The 18,916-nt window shown below is 38.7% G+C and overlaps 1 long non-coding RNA gene across 1 annotated transcript in view; it reads left to right on the top strand.

Moving 5' to 3' along the window:
- LOC145548914 (uncharacterized) overlaps positions 1 to 18,916 on the top strand; it is a 72,424-nt gene that overhangs the window by 27,154 nt on the left and 26,354 nt on the right. The window lies entirely within an intron of this gene.

Below are 18,916 nucleotides of genomic sequence, written 5' to 3'. Positions count from 1 at the left end.
AGGTTTATGTATTACCTGTTCATTTTTTATACCAGTGACTGCTGAAACTGACAAATTATTGTATTGTCTTAAAATTTTCTGAACATTTTGCACTTTCTGACATCATCAAAAGACCATTTGTCAATGAATCGGGCATCTGGTGTGGTAGAACATTTTTTTTAAAATAATTAAGTTATAATAATGACTTTGGAAAGGTCATTGTTAAATTAAACTTTAATTTATGGATGTCCCTTCGGTCCCGTCTCACTGGACACATGCTACTTTAGCTCTTACTCTCTGGCTTTAGCATCATTAGAAACGACTTGTTAGACGGTGACAATTTTCAGCGGCTAACGGTGAAAATATCTGCCATCACTTCTTGCTTTTGAGAACTCAAACTGCTGTAACTGAGCGGCGAGTTAGATATGCAACAATCTCAACACAATAACCCCGTGTCACTCATGTTTCTCAGGTTTTGTATATCAAAACACAAGGAGCAAACAGGATGGGCAGCAGGATGTAAAGCTTGAAGCAAAAGAACTTCATTTCCTGGGTTCACAACAGCTTTGGACGAGTGTATAGCACTTTGTGAGCAACACATCTGCACTTATAGGAAGATGTAACTGTATATTTACTACAGCATTCCAGTTGGCTCAGAAGTTGTTCTTGGTGCCACACCTGAGGTAGGAGCATTGTGGTTACAAGTTGAACAGTTGGGATCTGTTGTTTGTTTTCTTGCTAATTGCTATTAGCAATACAAGCAATTAACAGCATATTTCTGTTTTATGCAAGAAATAGATTTTTACTTGGGCTCTGATAAACTATTTCCACCATCTTTCTTGAGTAACTCAGTATAGTCGTTCCACCTATCTTATGACGACACTTCTTTTGGCACTCTTAAAGGTATTTTATTTTAATTTTTGCATACCTTAGTTTTTTTGCTGGTCTGGCAATTTTTTTGAGTATCCTCTCATAAAACTCACTCATTTACATACTTTTTATTTAAAAAATGGATACAGTCCAATGAATCTCTTGGATTTATAGCTGCAGCTAATTCTGAATTCTGGAGGAGATACTGTAAGGCAATTCAAAGATCTGCATGCACAGTGTGGTGGTTGTGCACTTATATAATACCAATTTGTTTTCCCTAATAAGGATATAAATGAAAAGTGACTGCTCTCTTATAAGTGCTGCGTGTGTAATGGAATAGCTCAATCACTCCATGAAACAGCCAATTCAACACTCTTGTTTGCCTTGATGGTTAAAATAAATAAAATAAAATACCCACACAACTTTCATATGCATTACAATTCCCACTCAATAATGTGATGAGTTTATCATCGCACGATACATGAAGAAGAATGTGAGTCGGAGATGACTGTTTTGGGGTTGACAGTCTGCAGAAAGTCAATATGTTGGGCATATATTCCACTTGCACTTTTTTCCACCCACAAAGACCAAATTGTCTTTTTATAATCTCATTTAATTGCAGAACTTTAGGTGACTACCGTAATACAACTTTAATAGTATTTTTCACACAAGCTTAATTTGAAGATGAAGTTTGTAATAATATATCTGAGGTGTAAGAATTAAGGTCTTTAATCCCTTCACTGTTGGACTCATTCAAACATTTGATATACTCTCTGTAGTCACCTTTGCAAAATTGTTCATGCTTCTATCCATTGCTGATGCAGAATATATATACTTTTATTTTTGCAAACCCTACAATATGAATCACCTGAACTATAATAAACCTTTCAAGGGGTACACTTATGGCTTTTCTAAGCCCATTCAGTGCCATTTTATAGCACAATGGAGGGACTTTGTTACCTTCACTTGTCATAAATATATCAAACTTAACTTAAAATGAACTTGACTTCCTAATTTGGCATCTTGAAATTGGGCCTCTGTCTCTTTAAGAAGCCCCTACTCGTTTTGACACTCCAACTTCAGCACATCGTCACATTATTGCTTCTCATTTTACTATTAACAACCATTCTTAGGAGCATTAGAATGAGAAATAGTTCATAAGATAAACTCAGCAGACATGTTGTTCCACCAGGTGTTTGCTAATTGTCGCTGCTGCTAAAAAAGGAAAAAAAAAAACTGTCATGTGAGCATGTAATATATTAGCAGCAGATATCCAGGTCAAAGAAAGTGACAATTACATAGAGCAGTCCTAAACAAGCTAACCCCTTCTTTATAGTACACAAAAATGACCTGACTGCAGACTGCTTTGGGAAATGACTCAGATGGAACATCTGGACCATGTGCTGAATAAGCAGTACTCACAAGATGCTTTGACAGGCTAACTCTAAGTTCAAGGATATTTCAATATCTTAAGGTCAAAATCACGCAACATTCCCAAAGTGAAGCACTCATCGAGTAAATTACAAACACCCTTGAATTTAATAGTTAAACTGGACACACGGAACGAATACGCTCACCCGTTGGATAGCAACGCTTTACAAACAAATTGTTGCAGCACAGAGAGCAGCGGTTTCATTTTGAAAATAAAATAAAGCTCAGCAGCATCTGTTATTCTGTTTGTTGCGCTGTTTATGAAGGCGTCTGCTGTTTAGGAAAGAGACGTTTTCTCGTTAACAAGTCCACAAAACGCATTCGCAATCGAAAGGCGTGCTCTTTTCCAATCTTTTCCTCAGACCACACTGGAAGGACGGGAGACAAACTGGTGTCATCAGAGCGACATATGCCACCGAGGTTGGCCACCGCAGCCAGAGGCTTTCTTATTGATTGCCTGTCAGATACGGTTTTCAGGTGTGGCCATGGCAGATGGCCTTCAGGGCTAACTAAAGTGGCCGCTTGCCTTATTGTCTGGCACTTTTCAGCTGCATAGAGATTGAGCTTGGCAGTTTTAGCTCTGCATGAACGCCTAAAGAATGTGAATTATCACTAAAACCCCTCCTTTGTTCCTTTATGTATGCATTACTAAAAAAATAAAAATAAAAATAAAAAAAATAAAAACTCGCTCATATTTTTCTAACAAACACTGTGATGTATTGTATATGAAAATATGAATGACCTGCTATAACCAGAGTCCTTCCAGGCAATTTGTTGATGCTTGAAACCCAATACACAACCAAATACGCGTATCAATAAAACTGTGCAGATCTTAAAACTAAATAATTCAAAAGTTTTCCCACAGAACAGCTGAAAACACTGACAGATTTCCAGGAACAGAGTCTCTCAATGATCCAAATAACAGATTGGTTTTAGTCCCCGAATGCACGCTGTAGACATTACAATTTAAACTACTGGCCGTGGAAGCATTATTAATGAAAATTATATTTAAATAGGGTCAATATTAGAAAAGTATTGAGTAAAAAAATAATTACTGGATCCCTGAGTGGAAAAAAAAAATTACCCCACAGTGGAACGCCAGCAGATATGAGAGGTTTGACATTTTCACCTCTTAAAGAGCTGAAATCAATTTTGCAGTAGTGTCATTATTTTAAGAAAACTGTGGATTTAGGCCATAATGACCAGCTTATTAGGTCATTACACTGCTTGATAGAGAAAAGCGTGGATTCCACACTGCTTAAACTGTATTTTATAGGGGGGTGTAGATTTATTGGAATTAGTGATAGATTTCATTGTGACCTGAGGTCTTCACAGAAAACCAAGCAATTAAACTTTGGCAGCTGCTCTGAAGCTGTCCACTAAGTTACATTACCAAAGGCAAACAATAGAATGATGGCTGATGCCAAGTCTCAACTGAGAAAAAGAGTCTATGTACCGATTTAAAGAGAATGTGGAGAACAAACTTTGGTAAAATATATATATATATTTTTTTCTTTTATCTGAAGCAGGACAAAGTCATGAGCCAGACTTACAGTTAGTGATTCCAAATCTCAAGGAACATCAGTTTACTTTGGAATATAAAAGTATTTTTCCATCAGTTTATATCTGCTAAAGCTCATGGTTGTTCTCGGAGCTGGTACAAGTTGTGTATTTCTGTCATAACTGTTACAAAAGGACATGATCTGTTTTGCAACTTAAGATCCAGAACTTTTCTTTTTCCTTTTAAAAGAGGGAACACGTCCTTCTCACCATCATTTCCTGCTCACATACGATAACTACGATAAATCTGTTTATATATATATATATATATATATATATATATATATATATATTGGCTTTGACAGTTCAAGTGAGGCAGACAGACTGCAGTGGCGCAACTATACATTATTCAGGTGGATGCGAAAACATAAATGAGTGCCCCCACCTCCCCCCAAGGACGGTTGAAGGAGCGTGGAGCTCGCTCGACCTCCACCCCGAGACGGCGATACGTGAAGGGTAAAAAACTGAAGTGTATGGAAAAACATAATCGGTGCGCCGCCCCCTCCAGACGGGGTTTTGTCGCCCCCTCTGGTGCTGCGCCCCTATGCGTTGCATGCGCCGCATACTCACTTTTTGCGCCACTGGCTGACTGTATTGTACTGCAGTGGACAGAATCAAATAAATATGGACTCATCTTAGTGGCACATAATTGGGCTTTATTAAAACTGGTTGGGCTTCCCACCTCGCTTGAGATTCCATTTATTATAAATATGCTGTAAGTAGCGGAAATTTTTAATATGAACTGTGTGTGCATTTACCCAGGGTGTCATTGGGGACAGGATACAAGTTGAGGTGGCACCCCTTGACTTTTTTACATGCTCTGTGATGGACTGCAGCGTATTCTACCCAAACAAAAACCTGTTTCCTTTCCGCTGCCATCGCTTTCTTTCTCAGGATGTGTGGCAGGCTGAGAGTGAATATCTACTACAACCTACTTTTTCCTTAGATTACCTTTTACCAATTGCCATTTTTTTTACTTAAATCTGGATGTAAACTTTTGATTGCCAACATTTAGCACTCACATATACCTGTTTATTATGCAGACTTCAGTTTGAGATGCATGTTTGTCACTTGCCGCTGAAGGAGGAGAGGAAGTACAAGAGGCGGAGAACAAGAAAAATACTTGTGGCTTGACTCTAACCAGAAAAGCTCATCATCAGACTGTCTGTCATCTCCTTAAGTGCACAACAAGTAGTGAGGTTATTGCAGACAAGTGTGGAGTCTGCAGTAGGTAGGCCACGCCCTCCTGAAGAGATACTCTTGTTCAGAAAAGACTCACAAGAACATAAAAACACACAGAGACCAGGATCCAGACAGCTGTATAATAATGGTATAGGTCAGAAGTCTTCCAATCCAGGCCCCAAGAGCCAACTTTTAGATGCTTCTCTGCTTCAACACACCCGAGTCAAATAATCAAGTTGCAAACAGTAGTCTGAAACATGGAGAACTTGCCCGCATGCTGTCAAGTTGATTCAAGTGTGTTGGACCAGGCATACATCTAAAAGTTGCAGGACTCTTTTCCTTGAGTTAAGGACACACGGTGCAGGTGATGGTGGAGTTTGGATGCTTATACTGTTCAGAAAAATGGGTCAGATTTTCTTTTTAACTAAATTAGACATGCCTGCTACAGCATCAGATGTACGGGATGCTGCACTTACTTTCTTTTAAAGCCAGGCATCTTAATACTCTACACAAATGTAGGAATTAGTCAATAACACTTATTAGACTTCTATATATGCTGATACAAAAGAGTTTTTGGGTCTGCACAGCCAGCTACTAACTCCCACAGACATCCTACTTCTTCCAATGAGCTGAAACAGTTGAGGTACTTCACCCTGACTGACCAAATTTTCCAGTTTCTTATACATTATGCAATTCCATTAAAAACGGATCTTGGCTTAAAGGTTGTTTTCAGAAAGTTTTAATGTATACAGTTAATTTTTTTTTTTTTTTTTGCCTAGAAAGGGTCAAGGAAACAGAGATAAGATCCTTGAATGACTAAAAAAATGTTGCTCAAAATATAATGACACTCCCTTATAGATCTGGTGTATTAAAATAGCTCAAATGTTTTAGATAATTACAGGGGTGAAAGTGGTTTTAAATTCTTGGGGGTACTTTGACAAAAGTATGAAGCACACTTTGGAGTTTCTATGCTGATGAAAGTTTTGCGACACAATAGAAGCTGTGTAGCTCTTCAATTGTTACAAAGTGAAGCTGTATTTCCCTCAGCCCGCTGGCTGCAATGTCGACACGTTGAGATGCAGTGAGACCTAAATTCTGAACATAGCCTTCCACATCGGGTTGATGGGGTAACAGGTCCAGAAGGGAACCACAGACATCTCTCCCAGGCCAGACTAGACACAAAGATCATCATCTTCATCAGTTCATTTTAAATCCTGAATCGTATTCAAAAACAATCTAATTATTATTAATAATAATGTCACCAAAAGCTGCTACTGCTGCTCATCTGATGGAGACATAAGAGAGAAGCTACAATTCTTTTAAAAACAGATATAAACATTTGTTTACCAGTTGGTTAAATAGTTAGAATACAAGAAAAGTGAAAAACCAACAGACTCGTAACCAGTTTACAGGAAATCATAGAAATTGACTAATTTATCTCCTTCCCGACTATCAGCATTGTGGGCTGCTGACGCTGTGCTGCTGTTGGTGTCGAGCTCTCAGTTACACAGAAAAAGCTGGAAGACATTACGTTCTGTCTATTGTTTATGTTTCCGCACCGTACAGAACAAATGTGTTCAAGTGGGTCGTTTACAACCCATCAAATATGAAGCATCATTTCTTTGGGATCATCCTTTATTCTATTTCTATGCTAACGTGTAAAATTATTAAACCAAAATTATTTCTTCGCTCTTCTCCAAGCAGACAAAATTTCTTGTCACAATTTACAACAGCAGCAGCAGCGAATGTCTGTAAGTTACATTTAATTTTACTTTTAAGATATTTTTAAGTCAAGTATGATTCAAAATTTTAAACCTGATATAATAATGAAAAATCCAACTTAAATTAATGGTTTTAATATACCATTGTCAATCTAAACTTAATATTTAACCATTAAGATCTCTGTCTAGGGATTAGCCTCCAAAAATATACCCCTCTTAAGTCCGTCATGGCACCTCAAATGATTAAGTGACGCAGTTGCAAAGTTTTAATAGTTTGAGTTATGCTGAACTGATTTGATCGTTTCCATAGCAACGATCAGAAGCAAGACATTCCCCCAGAACTACAGTGAGCTCATTGTAGCAATGACCTCATCTGGTTATGAATGCTTGGCTCTCAAAACAAGAGGTTATACCCAAGCATCTCTTTGTTAGTGATCACTGTGTTCAACAAGTACTTTTACCATGGAACAAATTACATTCAAGACAATTTTTTTCCCAATTACTTTTGGAGCAGGTTACTTAATAACAACAGGAGTAAGAAAGATTTTCAACAAGCTACTTCCAGGAGTTACGTTCGATATCACTAGTTACAAGGATGAGAACGAATACGATGAGTTTGATGGATATGTGTTCAAACCTTCCTCTACTGTGACAAAAACATCAAATCAAAACGCACATCAAGCTTCCCCGGCTGGGGAGGTTTATAGTGGCTCAACAGGACATAAAAAACAGATGGATTATTCAAATCACTCTGACAGGGACACAGTGGATGAGGACAACGATTTCCCCAGTTCTCCCAAAGTACACAGACTGAGGAGGGTTGGAGCAATAAGGAGGAAATCAAGGCGTCCAAAAGCTCAACCTGAGATCTGAGGAAAGTAGCATTACAAGACCGGACCCATCAAGAGAAATCATCCTAGGGAACGATTTCTCTAATCCCAAAGAGCAAACTTCCCCGGCTGGGGAAGTCTCTTGATGGGTTCAGTCTTCTAATGCCGCTTATGTCAACAAACTTCCCCGGCTGGGGAAGTTTGTTGACAAAATTCAAACTTCAAAATGACAAAATCCAAACAATCCAAACTTCCCTGGCTGGGGAAGTTTGGATTTTGTCATTTTGAAGTTTTGTCATTTGAACAACTTGTCATTTGAACTTGGGACGTGGAATGTCCCAAGAGCCGAATAATTAATAATAATTAGTTGTTAATTAATTCAATTATATAATTAAACTAATTAATAATCAAATTATGTAATAATACATTTTTTTTGTTGTAATAATAATTATTATAATATTTATAGCATTTATGACAATAATATTCATAATATAAATAATGTTTATGAGAATATAAATGCCATTTATATTCTCATAATTATTTATATTCTATATTAGTATTTATATTATTATATAAATAATACAGCTTTACTCGCACGCGGAGCTCCAGACATGCGCAGTGGTTTCCTCTGAGCGGGAGAAAATGTCTGTCTAATCGTCAGTAATATAATAGCGCTGCATAAATCATAAGATATGGCGACATGTAAATTCAGCAGCGCTTCACTTTCACAGACGGTGGGGACTTTGTCCAACTTTTAACGTCACTTCAAAGGAAAGCTTAAAGAAAGGTAAGTTCCGTGGACGTGTTGCCAGCGAAGCTAGCTGTACAGAGACACATATGTTGCATCTGCGATGAAAAAACGTTGTCACTCATGGCTGAATTATTGTGTGGAGGTGTAGACTGAGGTGTCGCAAATATGGGACAACGCTGTGACCAAAGTGCAATAAAGTGACATGATATTCAGGAACGATCCAATTCTTCTGGACGGATCTTTACTGATTAAATTTATTTCAGCTCTAAGTATTTAATATCTAGTTTTTTTATGGGAATGTGGATCTTTTAGATCAATTTGAGAAGCAATTTTGATAGGTAAGTTATTTTTTTGTGTGCTGTTCTTGACTTGGTCTTGGGTAGGTGGTTTTGACTACAACTCTGCTACGTGGTTCCTCAATGTCCTCCCCACCCACCTTCTTTCCATCCCCTTTCTGTTGGATTTCTTTAAAAATAAAAGCCACTAGTGGTAAAAAAAGTGAAGTTCATGCTATGTTAGGACAGGAGACAAGATGTTTCCATCCCTGAAATTATGATGCATATAATCACATATCTAAGTCTAAACTATGTTACAGAGTAAACACAATAAAAACATGCTTTATCTGTGGCATTGTTCATTAAAATGGCACATTTCTAATGTAATAAAATTAAATACGATCGGTTCACTTAATAATATTAGCAATAAGGTAATCCATTCAGCAAGTACTTTTACTTTTAATACTTATGTATTTTTAAAAGCCAGTACTTTTTTACTTTTACTTAAGTACAAATGTTAATGTGGTAGTTTTACTTTTACTTGAGTACATTTTTGTCTGTGTATTTGTACTTTTACTTAAGTACATTTTTTGAGTACTTTCTCCACTACTCGTTGCCACACAAAACTACACTCTGAACTAATGATTCAGTGTTGCCAACCTCTGCAGCCATAGACCTTTTTCTTGTCTCAAACTCTTAGCCTTTATCATCAAGTCTGATTACTCAAAGCTGGAAATAAGCATGATTCAATTATCTCTGATGAGTGAAGGGGAGTGCACTCGTACAGTCAGCTGCTCATTTGCTTGATTAAACTAAACTGATCTGAACACTTACACAGTAACCTCTGCTCCAGTGGGGTTGTACAGAGTGGCATATAATTTCTTTCAACTGCCTTTTTCAAGATGTTATGTTTTTGTTTTTTTTTTCACCAAATGATTTAAAGAACTCTTCATTTAATGCACAATTCTGCTTAAAACAACTAATACATTGATTTATACAATGATAAGGTGAGATGCAGAACCCCATTTCTGTTTATTGTCAGAGACCTGGCTCAAGAAACCTGCCCTGGTTTTTCTAATCCAGGCTAGATTTGCCTGTTGATGTATGTGTAGCCCAGTGGTAAACTGAGGTTTTGGTAATTACTGTATGTTGAGGTTAATAGAAATCTTACATCGTCAAGACAAGATACAAGTATATTAAAAGTAAATTCTTGTTTACTCAGGCATACATTGATGAACAACTAAGTGTTTAGTATCCTTCTTTCCGAAAGAAATACATAGGTATTTTCCTTCACCTTAATAGTTGAATAATATAAAGGTCACTATTGAGTAATTACCTTATTTGGTGATTAAAACTATTGTTACTCAGCTATTGTGTAAATATTGTAAGGGAAAGAAGTAGTGTGACGTAAGCTGCACTGTGCATTTTTCTGGTCTCACCATTTTATTGGTAACGGGGACAGTTCGTCCAAGGCAGGACTGGGGATTGGTTGGAAGGAGAGGAGGCGGGAGAAAAAGAGGGAGAGAGTCGTAATGGTGGAGAACGGAGACGCGACAAGCGAAGGAAAGAGAGAAATAGATTTTAAAAAAAAGGAATAAAGACAGACGAATGAGAGAGACAAAGGGACAACAGGACGAGAGGGCACGAAAGTCAGGAGAAGTTGAAGGAGTTCAGTCGACGCTGGAGGGACGAGCCAAGAGGACCGGAGCAAGTGGTCATGATCGACGGACTTTGTGCTAAGCTAAGTGGGCTAACGCTTTAGCACCACGGTTCCGCTTCAGCCATTGAGCCCCTGCGAAGTTGAGAGGAGGGAGTGCAACGCAGTATTTTCTATGTTTTCCCCTAACTGCAACGCTCTCAAATTGTGTTTTTTTCTTCTCGTCCTCCCTCTGGGATTTAAACATCTACTCCTCGTTGGTCACAGGCCTGCAACGTTTTTCGGTTTTTTCGTTTTTCCCATCACTGTGGAGGTCGTGAGTAGAACTGACTATTGGTTCAGGACTATATACTAGCTTGGACATTGCTTGGGGTGACCGGTCTTAGGGAATTGTGCACATTAATAGTTTAGTTGGCCTGCCTTATGTGCTGCCTTGTATGAGAAGTATATGTTGTTGTTTTTTGTTTTGTTTTCCTTAAATCTAGTGTTTACAGCTTATCGTTCAACTGGTGATCAACAGTGAGGGTTCCAGGATTTCCCCCAGAATACGTGTTAAGCCTGGTGGTCGGGGCGTCAAGTCGATTCACCGGCGGTCCACTGTGTTTTTGTATTAAAAGATGTTAAGTTGACAAGAAATGTAAAAGTATTACTGTGTAATTACATGTTACGGGAAAAGATCTCCAGTGAAATGCTATTTAAATCCACAACTACTAAATCTAACACAGAAGCTGTTAGAGGTGCTGATATTTTTTAGCAACAAAAGGGGCCCCTAAACCAGGCCTCATACAGCCTTGGACCGGCCCTGCATGATGCACTACACAGAGATGCGCAACAAACGGGAGATTTAATTCAATGCTGCTAATGTGGCTTGAGTTCTTCCATTTTGTGTCTGTTGAGTTTTAATAAGCGTCACAGAAACTATTCTGGTTGGTCGAGTTTATGGGACGAGTTTCTCAGATCTCCGTGCGGCCGCGCGTATTAACTCTTAAGTAGACAACACATTTGATATGGTTTGATGCATCGTGTAACTGGAAAAATACTACCAAGAATAATAAAATAATATAAAATCAGTGTGATGCGTGAGTCCGAGAAAAGCGCGAAAGCTCCTCAGCGGGCTGAACCTGCATGATGAGGTTAGCGCTGCTCGTTATCCACAAACGCTCCGGCCAACCTGGACCATAAACTTTATGGGGAAGACAGACACAGAGCCACATGCTGGGCAGCGCTTTGAGATGTAAACACCGCATATAATTGTTCGTTCACAAAGATAAATCATTCTCACCGCTCCACAACGCGACCTCTGAATTTGCTACAAGTTATTCCTGTGGTTCACATTGAGCTGCGCAATCAGAGGCGGCGGGTTTTAAACTCTTACCCAGAGTTCTCCAAAGGATCATAATTCCTCACAGTATGTTGATGTAAATTTCCATACAGGTCAGCCTGTGTCCAGTTTGAGTGAAAGGAGGCGCGTGATCCGCGCTGAAGTAAAGCAGCGGCAGTGCGCGATTCAAAGCGCAGAGGCGCCAGCTGTGTGATTGTTCTGCGCGCTTAAATGCATTAAACTATAAACCTATCTATTATAAACCTATCCTTTAGGAATAAATCTGCTCTGCTAGTGAAATGCTAAGAGATAAAGAGATGCTTGCAGCCTGGCTTTAAAAAAAAAGAAACGATTCGATTTTTTAAAAAATTATTATTTTATTTTCCTAGAAACGTAAACAGCAACGCTTAGCCTGGCGGCGGGGCTAGTAAAGCATGGCGGGCTGCCAGGCTTATAATACACTGGGGGAAACCCTGGGGTTCCCTGTCACCTTAGTTAATAAAGTGAAGCTGAATGATTTTGCCTGAAATTCTGTTTCTCTGGGTCATATTTGTTACAAACCAGGTCAGTGGTATTATCTACATAAGGGTGTACCTGATTGATGTCGAACCCAAGCACCCACCATTTTAGTTTTCCTCATAGAGTGGTTTAAGGTGCTACATATGTGATTGCCACTCAGATTATCCAAATATATCAACAGGCAAACCTAGGCTAAAACCCTTTTTTGACTGTTCTTATATGACACGTGGACACACTACTAAGAACTAAAGACCCAAACTCTAGTGCCAGATGATCAGAGAGGTCCTCATCACACCTTTCCACTGTTACGATGATGATTCAGAGACCTCCAGAGTTCAAAAGTCCAAAGTTCAAAGTGTCAAACCCCATTTGAACTGAAAGGAGGCAGTGATGTGGTTTGGGCACCTGATCAGGATGCCTCTTGGGTGTCTGCCATTGGCGGTTTTCAAGGCATGTCCCCACACCGCACAGAGACTTCATTACTGACTATGAGCATAATCAGTAATAGAGCGACAGCTTCGGTGTTTTCACATTTTACTTTCAGCTATGTTTACATATCATTTAGGAAGTCATTGCCATTTGGGAGGCTATGTACTCAAAAGGTGGATGTCTGTTCTCTTATTTCTAAAAATGAATCAGGATGACCACAGAAATGAGAACTGAATTGCAAATTTTATCTAAAAACCCTGCAGTGTTGACTGTCGCTGTATTTAGAAAGTGCTTAGTTTTCGGTGAAGAGAGTTCTAGCAACTTTTTCAAATGATGAAACTTCTGCAGAGCGTGATGGGAAAGCACTGTTTTTCCTCTTCTTTTTGGAAACCACACACAAAATTTTGTCCTTCCCTCACACAGTAGTTCGTTGCCCTGTTTGCGCCCAGGCAGAATATAAATGTGCAAAACTGGCGAAGGTCAGACTGTTGTTGCTAAAAAAAAAAAGTTTTCTTCACCAGGATACCTCGTGAAAATATATGAATCAAAAGAAAAAAAAGTAGAAAAATGACTGAGAAAATAAAAATGGGGTGTATTTTGGGTGATTAACTGTTTAATTGTATCTCAGTAAATTAAAAGTGCAAATGCTACTGCACAGCTTCTGTGTGGAAAACACTGAATGCATATGTTATAGAGAAATACACTGAGCAGATTGCCTGGATGTTCTAACTTTAAGTTGGAGCTCGGTTGAGTGGAATGTGGTGTAACTCTGACTTTCAAGGTGAATAAAGATGAATAATTGGCTTTGCTTAGAATAAAAGAGAAAGAAAAACGCGGTGAATGACGAATGTCGTGCAGAAAACACCGCTTTGTGTTTAACCGTCACTCATCCAGCACAGAAATGAGTCAACCTTTCAAAAACAGCCACAAATGTGTTTACAGACATTTGACCTGAAATTTCAGTGACATTGCTCTGCGGCATGTCCATTGTGCAGCTCTGCTTCTCTGCCACAAAAAAGGGTGTTTTATTTCAGCACAGGTTTAAGAACACGTCCTCTCAAGATCACGTGAACAGTACAAACCACAACTGGGCTGATATCGATGCCAATTCTATGCAAATTATTCCTCTAACCGTTTCAGCATTTTTCCTACAACAATTAGACTTCATGTATCTAAATCTTTGAAATGTACAACAGGGCTACAAAGTGGAATGAAAAGACGAGCATTCGTCTGAATCCTGTTAGAACGCCTCTCACCCGGAGCCAATTTTGAAATATATAAAATGATTATTTCTGTCAACATCTTGGGTAATAGATCTTGTGTTTCCTTGCCTTGGTTCATTCTTTGGACCTCTATTGCTCTTCAAAGGCGCTGATTTCTCCCCATGTTTAATATCTGATAATATTGGTCTGAGTGTTTGTGAAAAAACTCTTGAGCAATATCTTTTCCAGCTCGCCTTCCACCCCTGTCGAAATTCAATAACCTTCCTCCGAGTCGGATCTTTGAAGTGACTATATCGGCGGCGGAGGCTTCTGTAGAAAAGGAGAGAGAGAGAGAGGGAGAGGGAAAAAAAATAAAAGTTTATGATGTGGATGGGGCTCTTTGGAGATTCCTCTATCAGCAATTATATCAGAAAAAGTGTCAAATATCATGTCAGAAGATCAAGCATTGAACTCCTCTCCAGGCTTCTTGTGAAGACTTGTCAAACTGTTGGTGGTAGGAGTTTATTCCTGCTTGTTATTTGCTGCTGTGTTTTTATTTACTGCTCTGCATTTTGCACTTACCCTTCAAAATGAAAAAGCAATATCTTCTTATGCACGTGTTATTAAAGGTTGTGTTCCGTTTCGTGGGACTTTGCCGTGCTGCAAGCAGTTTGATCAGCTGAGGCGAAGGAAATTAAATCTTTTTTTTTTTTTTTCCTCTTTCCTCTTAACTACTTGCTTGTTCTTTTTTTGGTGTGTGCAGCGTAACACGTGTGTGTTCTGTGTCTTTCTGTTGCCAAACATTTACTCTCCTGGGCACACTTTCCAAAGTTTGAACTGAATTATAGATTTCTAATTTTATCCACACTCCAGGCCAGTAGGCTTACAGTGAAAAGCATGGTTATTTTATCGCAGAGGAGGAAAGTAAATAAAAATACAATAGCCGAGAGGCTTCATGGAAAACCGTGATATTTTCAGAGAGTAAATGAAGGGACGTTAAAGTTTTAGTTTATTCCTCTGGGATATGTCTCAAATAGGAAGCTCATACCTGCAACAGCTAACTAATTAAAAAAAAACAAAAATAATATTTAGGATTTCAAATTTAGAGGAACTCTGAAGTTTTCCCCATTGTCAGAATTGTGCATAAAGTTTTAAACTTGAACACAGTCGGATCCCAGACTCATGGGTAAGCCAAATGCTTTATAAAGAAATGTTTTATGGTCAGATGAGGAAAAAAATAAATTTGACCTGTTTGACCATAGTGACAACTTGATGCGTTCAGACCAAAGAACAACACTGCATCGACTGTCTGGCATAATAAACAAGTGTCTCCTCTATGCTTTTCAACTCAACCTTAAGGGCTACTTGGTTAAAACATGGACATAACAGCGTATTCCATCAAGAAAATATCCTAAAATATACAAAACAAATGGTTTTAGAATAACAGTAAACTTCTGAATTGCCTCAAAACTCTCAAGTGTGGTTAGTGAAAGACAAATACTTTGAATGAATCATATGAAGATTTCAATCAGGATAAAACTTGACAGACTCACGGGAAATACACAAAGCAATACTGGGCATGTGCAAAGTAAACTGCATTACAAATGTTTTCTAAAACTCTCAACGGAAGCCCAGGTTCACTTTCTGCACAAATACATGCAGCACAAAATACCACTTATGTGATAGAGAAGTGCTGGTGTGGAAAAGTCCTTCACCATTTGGTTCTCACTGCTAACTAAGAACGCAATTGCTAATTTATTAAATTTCCTGTATACAGTAGGAACTTACAAGCTGTGTGAAACTGTTTCATAATGAATTAATTTCCTTTTTTTTTATTTTTTCCAACTCAGTCAGCTTTAGGCAATTCAGTGGCAGCCAATCAAACAGCTCTGTGTCTCACGCAAGTTGGCAGTCTGTGGGGGAAAGCGGCGAACATTTCCACACTAAGCAGCCGAGTTTATGAATTGTTTTACTCATTTCTTTGCCCACTGAGAGCACTCCACGGGTTGTTAGCTGGCTTGTGTCACACTCCCCAGTCATAATTAGACTGGCACAGAAAAACAGACATTACCATACAAATATTTGTACATTATACAGCTGAGTGTGCATCGCAATGATTCCGCAGGGAGTTTGAAATGTGACACGAAAAAAGAGGGAGATGTAAAGACTCTTGGTGGAGAGGCGGAGGCATCAAATTTGCAGAAGTGGCATAGAGAGGGAAGGCTTTCCCAACAGAAGCAGGTGAACAATCAGTCGGGTAAAGAAGCAAATTTGTATTCAGTTTCTGATTGTGTTGCATATGTCAACATTTGAATTCAGCATAATTAGTATTTCTGTACAGAAAATAATCAAAGCGTAACTAAGCTATGACGGGGGGAACTGCAACAACAATACACGTTAGGCCTTATGCAAAACAGGATACATTTGAAATGCATACGCATACAGCAGGAGTTACCTTAATCTGAAGCCACTGAAGCTTCATTTTCAAACCTAAACATTAAAATTGTGATTTTAAAACATAAATACTTCCAAAATAAGCTATGCAAGTTGTTGAGCTCACATGAAATGACATAACATGATTATTTCCACATAAATAAGCAGTCATATATTGTTCCAGCTGATGTCTAACTGTAGCTCAAGAGGTAATGTAAAGGATTTCTTAATTTCTTTTTTTTTTTTCTTACTGGATCTGCAAGAATACAACATATTGTCAATCCAGTGAAATCTGGGTCTACTCCAGAGTTTCCTCCTAGATGTACATGTCCAGAAAACCTACAATCGAAGCAGCCCAGAACGCATCTGACCAGGCGCTAGGAACGCCTCAGTTGACTCCTTTCGGTGCAGTTACACTGCATTGAACACTGGATGATGAATTCCCTCGTTTGCCTCTAAGGCAACCCTTTGGAGGAAATTCATTTTAGCCTGTTATATTCCGGATCTAGAGATCTTTGGTGGGGGTTTGAACACAAAGTGTTAATTCAAGAACTTCATGAAAAGTTCAGCTCTTTCTTCGCCACGTGAAAATGCAGAAATCCCTGCATTACAGCAGATGAGGTCTCAATTCATCATTCCATCTCTTGCTTCCACCTGCCAACACCTCAACTCATCCACTTGAGGCAGAGAATTATACCCTCAACCTTGGAGGAGCAGTCTATCTTAGACATTAGACATTTAAAAACTGACTCTCATCCCAGCTGTTTGGCTAAAAACTGCTCTCTGTAGATTATGACTTGGAAGACGTCAACAAGAACCACCTAATCAGCAAAAAGCTCAGAGGTAAAAAATCCTTGGATTTGTTCTGCTCTATGACTATCCCCTTGTGGGTCCTACCCATAAGCGCCACAAAAAATCAAAGCGGAATCTCCTGCACAGAGAAAAAACTCAACTTGGTGCAGGAAATATGCACAGTCTGCAAAAAAAAAGAAAGAAAAAGACACACACAAAAAACACTGCACCCTGTACTGCAACAACCCCATCAGAATGCCTCAGGTGACATAGACGTAAATAGACCATGAGCACTGGACAACCAAGTGTCCATAGCTATCAAAATAACTTTATGGGTCTAATTATGGTCCATTGCTCCTCAGCCAGGCTGAGTGTCCCACTGCTCCTCCTGAATTTGACAGTCATTTCGGTCATCTATTCCAACAACCTGGGGTAGACCTTCCTAGGAAAATTGAGAAGGATAAATCCTCACAAAGTTGGACCGTTCTCTAAAGTCCCCTGATCTGACAGTCCACAAGTGTTGTCCCAGCACTATATATGACATCAATTTATTTTTCAACCAACACAGTGCTATAATGCCCAGATGGGATATGTGCCATTTGCTTATTTTGGCAGATAATGACTATATTGCCACAGTACAATTGTTTTGAATGTTGGCACTGCTGCAGGCTTTGCTTTAATAACCATTATAATAAAACTTATTCCTGCAGTGAGTCATCTGCTGCTTCTCGTGTTAGCAGGATGGAATAGCTCTGAAAAGCAAAAAGCAACAACTCTGCTTCAGACATGTGCAAACAAAACACATTATGCTGGTCATTCTTTTGCAGAATGCTACTTCCAATAGCGGCTCCCGCCCTCTGGGAAAGTTGTCAGTCAAAGGCAACAAACTATGACTAAGGTAAAAGTAGAATTTCACCAACAGCTGCACAAGCTTACGAAGAAACGACTAGAGGGTGCAACGTCAGTGTGTGTAGCACATTTATTGAATATAAGCATCACTTCCTGTGGAGTTGGCTCCAACATCGCCTATCTGTTATTTATTTATTTGTTTTTAAGTAGGCTTTCTTCTGCCTTTAAAAGGTGCCGTCATACATTGGATAAACTGCAAACAGCCGAAGAGTCCCTTCTTTTTGATTTTCCAAACGACTGCTTGGTGAGAATTCGCCCATCAAAGAACAAAAAAAGAACATCACACAGCGCACTTTATTCCATGTGCTTCAAAAAAAACAGATAAAGGGCACTTTGTATTTTACTAATGCTACATTCAAGAAATAAAAAAAAATAAAGACTACCTTTCAGCCTTTTGCTGTGTGATAGTCGAATGGCTTATGATTAGGAGGAAGTTATTTATTTACCTTTTCAGCGAGATTGGCACCAAAACCTGACACATGCTGCTGGGTTTCTTTTAAGACGAAACATTTCCAGCTTGCAGGATTTATTTCTATTGTGTTTTTGAAAATATCTTGCTGTGGCATCATGTCTACATTGTAGTCGAATACCAGTCACTTATTTTTTTACCAGCGTGCTGACTGCTAGAATCTGGCAACAGTAATGAAGAAGACGTGGTTTTGACAGGAGTGCCTCCTATTGTTTGCTGTTTATTATTCTTTAGGTCAAAGTTCCTTTAAGAAGATAATTTGTGAAGAAACATAAATAAATGAAGGAATCAAAACAATTTTTGCATGTCAAGGTTTTCTATTCTTCATTAAATCTGCTTATGTTGTTATGCGCCGTGTTGAGATCTTTTACAGCCGACACCCTATAACAAACCACTCAGCAAAAGTTAACTTATGGTTTTCCATTTAAAGGACCAAAGTTAATCATATAAGCCTATAAATGTGTCAGAATAGGCATTAAGAAACACAATTTCAGTGTGGCTGTCAATATAGTGATAAATAACTGTTTAAACAGACTTTGCTAAGAAGCAAAAACCATTTAGAAGGTAAACTGGGGACACAACAAAA

Source organism: Poecilia reticulata, chromosome 18 (genome assembly GCF_904066995.2).
Source record: "Poecilia reticulata chromosome 18, P_reticulata-male-v2, whole genome shotgun sequence".
Taxonomy (NCBI): domain Eukaryota; kingdom Metazoa; phylum Chordata; class Actinopteri; order Cyprinodontiformes; family Poeciliidae; genus Poecilia; species Poecilia reticulata.
Note: the sequence above shows the minus strand (reverse complement) of the source record. Positions and strands in the feature narration are given on the sequence as shown.